Below are 8,838 nucleotides of genomic sequence, written 5' to 3'. Positions count from 1 at the left end.
GCTTTAATCTGATGAAGCAGATCTCAAAATGGCCCAAATTGAAGGCAAGGTTACCTTTGAAAGTGTAGTTATGAAATGGTTAATGATCATGTTATAGGTTAGAAAGCAAAAAAACAAAAATCGCTCTAATCATGAGTTGAAGTTAGGAAGAGTTTAGATTCCAACCTTGTGCAAGGAAAGGTCACTCTCTTCTGTGTAGCTCCCAGAGTTATCCCAGCACTTATGCAGGGAACAAGTAGTCAGGTAAGGACAAGGTCAAGTGTTTATGAGAATTCAAATTTTTAATAGAATTCAAAGGCTAACAGAAGCCGGTCCGTACAACACCTTTTTGTAAGGCTCCTCCAGTATCTTTCTCCTGGGGTTCCAGATGGCAGAGTAAGCTTCCTTGATTAAAACAAAATAAAACGCAGCCATTGATACCTCTTCACTTGACCATTTAGGGTCACCCCTCATGATCTCTCATGGATGTTTGGGTTTGAAGACAGAAGCTGAAGGTATATACTACCACTGGTCACTGTGACTGTGCCAATGCTTCAGATTTCTTGGAGGAGACACCTGATTCCTCCTTCTTTTTTCCTTTGTCTTCTGCCTCTGGAGAGAGCTTCAAAATTACTGCTGTATGCTGGGAGGGGAGAACCCTTCCCTCCCACAAAAATCTTGCATTTTCCCAAATGGTAAGTAATATAACTCTGAGGACCTTTGTGGCCAAACCAAGCCTTCCATATACCATGCCTATAGAGTGCAACATACACATATAAATGTGCAATATCTTTATATGTGTGTGCATATACATATATGTATATTCTTATATATGTATGTGTTGTCTCACTGTATAGCGTTCATAAAATTCAAATATCAAGGGAAAATTACAAGTTGTCCATGTTTTATGAGTTCATTCCATTTAGGTTTCATAATCTTGGTAAGCAGTTCTACTTTAAGCAGTCTGGACTCAATGTTTTTAATATCAAATTATTTTTTAGACTAAATTTCAAGACACATGTACAGAAGATAACCTTAACAAATCAAGAGGGCTGCATATGCAGAGACTTCAGCCAACAATGAAAGGAGACTATTATATAGTCCCTGTTCTTGAAGTGAATAAGGCAGTTTTGCTAATAAGGAAACTACTTCTGTGCCAGTAGCCTTATCCCTGTTGCATTTTCTCTGGCTGCTCCTGCAGCTGGGAACACTCTTCCTCTTTAATTCTGACTCCTGACCTCCCTGGCTTCCTTTAAGTCCCCACTAAAATCCTACCTTCTGAATGAAGCTTCTTCCAAGCCCTCTGAATCCCGGTGCCTTCTCTCTTCTAATGATTTCCTATTTGTCCTGTATAGAGCTTAATTTGTATATATCTTGCTCCCAAGCAGAGAGGTAAGAGTGGTGTCTGTAGCCATGGCATCCATGTGAGTGGAACCAGGGGGGAAAAAAGACAGTTCTCCTAAACCAGATACAAATTTAACATCTCAAGTCACGTCTGGCATTTTAAATACTTTGGTTTATTCATCACATCTCATACACACACATATACATACTCACCTACATATATTTGTATAAAATCTCCATGTTCTTCCCTTCAGAATCATACCTGATCCAGCCCAATTTGATATATATATATATATATACATATATATATATATATATATGCATATAGATATATTATAAATGAAATGCATACATATGCATATTATATTTTAATGGAATATATTTTCTTCAAACTAGGATGACTCAAACATGATCCTAAAGGAAGGAACATGGATCCATTAGCCTTTATTAGTCTTTCTTCCAATAGGCATGATTTTAAAATATAATTTTATCTTTAAATGTCACATAAAGTAAATCAATAAAATCTTTTTTCCCCCTTTTGCCTTGAAAGATTTGTTTTGTTGTGGGGAGGAACAGCTTTTCAAGAGTTCCCAGAAAATACCAATGAAATATGCAATATTCTTCCTAGCTGGAGGGCTTTAACCTCTGTACCCCAGAAATAAACAACATAGAACTAGGGATTTCCAGGTTCCTGCCTGGTCACTATATGGCCTTTATCAACATATTTGCTTTCTCTGGAAACAATTTTATTCATTTAGCATCAGGAAAGGAGAGACGTGTTAGTTCTTTGTCTTCTATCTCTTAAACAAAAGAGGCAAAATAGTCCAAACCTTATTCAAAAGCTACTGTGGTCTCACCTCTTGACACATGCATCTTCACCTCTCACCACACAGAGAGCTCAGCGTCCAGCCATAAGCATTGCTCAGAAGGAACAAAGAATCAGAAGAAAGTGCAAATAAACCAAAGGTAGGGAGTCTGGAGGGAGCCCGGCAGGTAGGTGGATCAGGGCACAAAAAATCTATTTGATGTTTCTATTAGCTCTAAACCCAAGTAAATGGAGTAAGAAAGGAAACCATATGAGATGATTCTTTGAAGAAGGTCATTTTGCAGATGTTAATAATAGCTACTAGACACATTTAAGAGGCAAAAAATAGTCACAGAAATTGGTGATGGAGTAGACTGAGTTCCCTAAGAGGTTGGTGATGAACTGAAGACTCCAGGCTAGGATGGCAGGACCATTACCAATAACCATAACCAATCCATCAGCAGTGATTGGGAAGCATTCAAAATGTTGCCTTGAAATGCCCATAGTCCATAGGGAAGGAGTTGAAATCTGAGAATGGCTAGTATGTTGAATGTCCATAGGCTAAAGGGAAAGAATATAAATGGAGGGCCCTTCCTAAGGACATTTCTAAGTGGATAGGGCAAGTAAAGAGGAAGAATTGTCAGAAGCCCTGAGCTATGAAATATCCACAGCTATTAAAATTCTCCCCAAATACACACATTTCTGGAAGCTCCTCTGTAAGCACCCCTGATCCTTTGGTCTTCAATTTAAAATTGATTACCTTAGCAGTGAACATACATAGACCCTCCTGATTCAAAAGTTGGGTTTCAGGTCAAGAGCAAAAATGTGTTTGACCGTATATCTACATTCATGCATGCAGACACTCACATACACACACACACACACACACACACACACACACACACACACGCACACACGCACACACACAAATACACAGGCTGAATAGATCATCTTTTCCCCTAAATCATTATGATGGAGGCAGGCAGTGAGGAGCGGGAACAGAAACAATATTCTGAAATCTTGTCATTCTCACCAGTTGGCACTAGCTGAGCATAAACGGCAATAACTGTATTATTAAAGTTAACCATTCTGTATTGTTAATCACACATGATGGTTTTGTGCTATTCTGTACGTTAGTTCTGAACTATCAGACTACTCTATTCTTGAGCTTCAGTCTGTATTTATCTTAGTTCTGAACTGTTAGATTATAGTATTCGCTGCTTACATTGTTCTTAGTAAAGCGTTCCAGAAGGTAGCAAGACCCTGCTGACAAAGGATGATAGGGGGGACAATGGGAGAAAACATGGAACATGTGCATGAAGGGTTCTGGCAGTCCAGGGTCCTTAAACATGCAAACACCAATCCGTACAAGGAGGCTGCTCCACCTGCAGAGCTGCTTGCTACTCCACCAACTTGGAGGCTATTCCATCAGCTGTAGGACCATTGGGCAACCCCATCATTCCCCAGGCTATTGCATCAGCTATTAGGCTATCTTAAAAAAAATGCTTCTTCAAATAAAATCTTTTTCTTACTTCTGTCATGAACATAGTTGGAGTCTCTCATTCTTGAGGCGATACCCTGCTACAAACTTGGGCATGTTTCTCCCCCAAAAATTATGCATATGACTTCCAGATCCAAATATCGAGTTTTTCATCTTATTCTTGAACTCCAAGGCCCTCACATTAGCATAATAATATCATAAACTCGGTTCTAGAAAGGACCTCAGAGGCTATCTTATCTAATACAACCCCCTCATTCTACAGGTGAGAATTCTGAGGCCCAAAGAAGTTACATGATTAGTCCAAATTCATAAATATCGAAGACAGGATTTGAACTCATATCTTCTGATTTCGGAGTCAGTATACTTTCTAATGCTCCACAGATGCCATCATTATTAGCTGCCAGAGGAACTGTTCTTTCAGCCCCTCAGGTTCAAAAATCCAATCACCATTATCTTTGCCCCTCACCCTAGACTTGGTTCTTTTCCTTCAAATTTCCCTGTTTCTATTAAGGGTATCATTTTCCTTCCAGTAAACCAAGTTTTCAACCTGAGAGTCATCCTGGATTTCCTTCTCCCTTACTGCCAATATCCAATCAATCGATGGGAAAGTCCTACTAGTTCTCTCTATACAACATCTCCTGTCTATTCCTTTTCTCTCCATCCTTACAACCACCACCTCAGGCTCTCATCACCTCTTGCCTGGATTATAGTGATAGTCCACACTGCATGCAGGCTCTTCTCTCTCTACTGCAGCCTCCACACACCTCTGAGAAATAATCTCCCTGAGGCACTGGTCTGACCACGTGACTCCCCAGTTCAAAAATCTTCAAAGGCTCCTCATTGACTCTTGGATAAAATACAAATTCCTCCACCAGACACCTACGGCTCTTAAATACTGAGAAACTTTGTTAACTCCCTTCTTCTCTTCCCTCTTCCCATTAGAGAAGGAATCATTTGATGAAGAGTGGGCATTGCACGGTACAGAAACTTAATGTTTCTTATATTAAATTGTACAGTCACAAACATTCCCTTTTCCTGCTGAGATGTAAGAAAAGAAGCCTCATACATTGAGTAACGAGTTCACAACATTCCCCCAAGCTTATTCACATGTTCTTTAGGCATGACATTTTTGATGATGCTGTTTATCAAGACCTCAGTCAAATTCACTCAGGATTTTTTTGTTTGTTTTAGGAAAAAAATACAAAAATTCCTTAGTATCTTCCTTCAAAGGATTTTTTTAGTGAAATTGTTTCCCCCAGCACATGTCTCCCTTACTCACATTGAATATTAAAAAATATGATAGGCTAAATTCACTAAATTACAACCATATTTATGTGTTAGATGGAGAGGCTAAGTTAGAGGGATTTAAAGTTAAAGAGAAGATATAAAATGAGATAAAATTCGAGAATTTTTTTTAATGGACAAAAGTTACCTAGAGTTCCTCAAACAAATTGTACTAATTTAAGTCCTGTTCTGAAGCCGAAAAATACTTTTCCATCCAGTCAGTGGCCCTTTTGTTTGTTTTTTTTTTATAAACAACAATGAAAAAATTAGAGTGTCCTTTCTTCATTTCTGGCCATCTAATCTGTTTGCTTTGAACTCCAGGAATATATGCCTACTGAGTACTCTCTGTTCCACCCCCAGCTTTTTTGGTTTCCTTTTATGCATTGTCTTCTTCCATTAGACTATAAGCAGTTTGAGTGCAGGAACTGTTTTTCTCTTCTTATTTGTATCCCTTGAGTTTAGCATAGTGCCTGCCCCATTTTTGGAACTTAATAAATGTTTATTGATTTGTTGATTCTATTTTTAAACCCTTACCTTCCATCTTGGAATTAATACTGTGTTTTGGTTCCAAGGCAGAAGAGCAGTAAGGGCTAGGTAATAGGGGTTAAATGACTTGCCCAGGGTCACCTAGCTAGGAAATGTCTGAGGTTAGATTTGAATTCAGAATCTCCTATCTCTAGGCTTGACTCTCAATCCACTGAGCTATCCAGCTGCCCCCAATTTTTTGACTCTTTATAGTTCTGGGATCAAATTGTTGTGGGAGAACTTGGAATTATCTGGTTTGGAAGGAAACCCTCTTAATGAATTTCCAGGTTCCAACTAATCTTTAAAAATAGAGGAATATATTGAGTAAATGTCCAGGAGACAGGTGCCAGTGAAGTCTGTCCCCAATGGGGAGCAGATTTTTATATCTTAAAAGAACAGAGATTGCGTGACCTAGAAATGAAGGTGGTTGACTTTCTTTGGCCACCTGCTTTTCTGAAGTCCAGGATTTAGAAGTTCCTCAAGTACTCTTTTGACCTACGATTCCTCTAGAGCACTAATGGTGAATGGAGTGCTGGGCCCACCCCCATCCCCCAGACCATGTGCTGTACCCCACCCCCCAGACAGGGACAGGAGGAAGCACTCCCATTGTGCTGCTAGGCAGAGGGGTGAGTGATGAGAGGTGCATATGGAGAGGCAGAAAAGAGTGTCTGAGCACTCTGACTCCCCTCCAGCTCTGCTCCCCTCCAGCTATGTGCCATGCTGTGAGCTATGCTCCCCTCAAACCTAGCTCCTCTCCAACCCCACCACAGGAGTCACCTACACCACAGATTTGACAGGTTGCAATCTATGCTGCCCTGTCATGCAGCATGTGATCCCCTCCCCACCCCATTTTCCCAGATAGGGGAAGCTCTCCAATTGGCTGCTAGACAGAGGAGTGGGGGAAATGAGGCATGTCCTCAGGCACATAGAGATAGGGAGGGGAACAGCTCTACCCCAGTCCCTCTGCCTTTCTAGTAATGAACTCTAGTGGGTGCCTGCAGGCATGCCCACAGAGAGGGTTCTGCATACCCTTTTTGGCATGTACTCCATAGTTTCACCATCACTGCTCTAGAGTCTTGGGGTATCCAGGGTACCGTGTACTCCCATATCAAAATCACAAGGGTATAAATACCTCAGAGAAAAAGAGATGGGGATGTGTGATTCAGTAGATAGTCAAGTCTGGAGACAGGAAGTTCTGGATTCAAATCTGGCCTCAGACACCTCCTAACTGTGTAACCCTGGGCAAGTATTGATTCTAAGACAGACAGTAAGGGTTTAAAGTGGGGGGGGGGAGATGGAGATAGAGGCAAAGAAGAACTAGAGAAAGATACAGATGCAGGTAAAATACAGTTCAAATAGCTGTCATGATTGAAATTTGTGAATAGTTCTTAAAACAATCAATTTATTAGCAAATCTAGCAACTGCCAGTAATTGAGGTCCAAGTCTCCTCAGGAACCAACAATCACCATCATAGTCAAGGGAGAGAATTTGGAACTAGAATATTTTTAAAGAATGTTAAAAAATTGTTTTTACTTATACTTGGGAAAAAATAAAATATTATATTAATAAAGAAACCCATGCATAATAGTGAACTCTATTGTTTAATAAGTATTTGTATGTGAACTTTCTTATATTTTATAACTTTTCTTAGGCTTATCTGAGATAACAGCATCACTTCTCTTGTACTTTGGGGCCATTTTAAGGACCAAATAGCATTAATAAAACAAAGAAAAGCACTGCTCTGACGCAGACACAACTCATTATAAGAAAGAACTCTAGAACAAAAACTGATGAAAACAATGTAGACTCACACTAATACTTCTCAGAGTGAGGATGAGGTTGATTACGCAAACTGCTATGAGACTTTACTCCACTTAGGAAAATGGCAGGGATTTAGTGCATAATTAAATTTTTTATTTTAAATATTTTTCTTCCCTTTTTTAAATTTCCAACTAAATATATCTAAGTTCACGTGTGTTGAGTTTGGATAAAATAAGGTCCTATTGTATTTTGAGTTTTAATATTACTAGCACCTCCTATAAATAGTTTGTAGTAGAGTCAGAAAGGTCTGTATCCAATTCCTTCATCTCCCACATTCTGAGTGTGTTATGATGGTCAGTCACTTGGGGGCTTTCTTAGTGCCCCCAAGAAAATCTAATGCTATAAACTGCACCAGAAATGCAAAATACTCCAGGTAAGCAAATTTCCCCTGAGACAGCAACAAAGTACTGCATAGTCAATAAGGCAGTGGACCTGGGATCAAATCTCGCCTCACATAATTACTAGTTGAGTAACATTAGACAAGTTGCTTAGCTTCTCTGTGTAATAATCAACCAATAAACTTTTACTGGGCATCTGCTATGTACCAACCACTGTGCTAAGAAGAATAGTAATACTGTGATCACAGTGCTTGGACACAGTGATGGAGATACAAAAAAAGTCCAAAAAGAATCCCTGTCAAAGTAGCTCATAGACAACATGCAAACAAATATACACAAATAGGCTATATGTAGGATAAAGAGGAAATAATGAAAAGAGAGAGGGCACTATAATTAAGAGAGGTTGGGAAAACTGTCCCATAAAAATGGAATTTTTATTGGAACTTCAAAGATCCCAGGTAAGCCGTGTAATAATCAAAATAAAACGTGTATTGTAATAAATGAAATTAGTAATATCTTGAAGGGGCAGCTGTAATAATCAAATAATATCTTATATTGATACAGCTAAACTGTTAGTTATTAAGCGATTGACTGGTATTGATAGAGGGCTGGAGGCAACTGCTATAAGTAAATTAAATCTAGTATTGATACCCAGCTAAAACTGATATATTGAACTGTTATTCAGTTAACTAAATCTTGTATGGGCCAAGCACTATAGTAATTGAAGGCATCAGTTGTTATACTAATTACTGGATTGACGGGATCTCAGGAAACAGTTTGATCCAACCTAAATTTATTATGGAGGAGAGCTATAAAAAGAGAAGCCAGGAGGTAGGGATAGAAGTTAAAATGAGGAAAGTATAGATTAATCTTATATTATGTGTAAAGTTTAAAGTCTATGCTAATATTTCTAAATAACAGCCCCCAACTGCTCCTCACGGAGCTGCTTCTTGTTCACCGAGGTGAACCTGCACTTACTATGCTCACTATCTAAATATTAAATTCTATCTTATTAACCTACACTAAAATGAGGAACTTCAAATATAGAGTAACTATAAAATCTTGAGAGAGAAGTTGAATCAATGTCTGTCTTTCTTCATAAATCAGGCATAGAATCGAGTCTTCTGACAGTGTCTCCTTATCTCAGCTTCACTCCCAACTGATCCAAACTGCTCTTCAGCACATGCTGTGGCACCCAGTGACCTCTTTTTCCTTAGTTTAGTTTGAATCTCAGTATTCTT

The sequence above is a fragment of the Monodelphis domestica genome, chromosome 4 (genome assembly GCF_027887165.1).
Source record: "Monodelphis domestica isolate mMonDom1 chromosome 4, mMonDom1.pri, whole genome shotgun sequence".
In the NCBI taxonomy this organism is placed as follows: Eukaryota; Metazoa; Chordata; class Mammalia; order Didelphimorphia; family Didelphidae; genus Monodelphis; species Monodelphis domestica.
Note: the sequence above shows the minus strand (reverse complement) of the source record.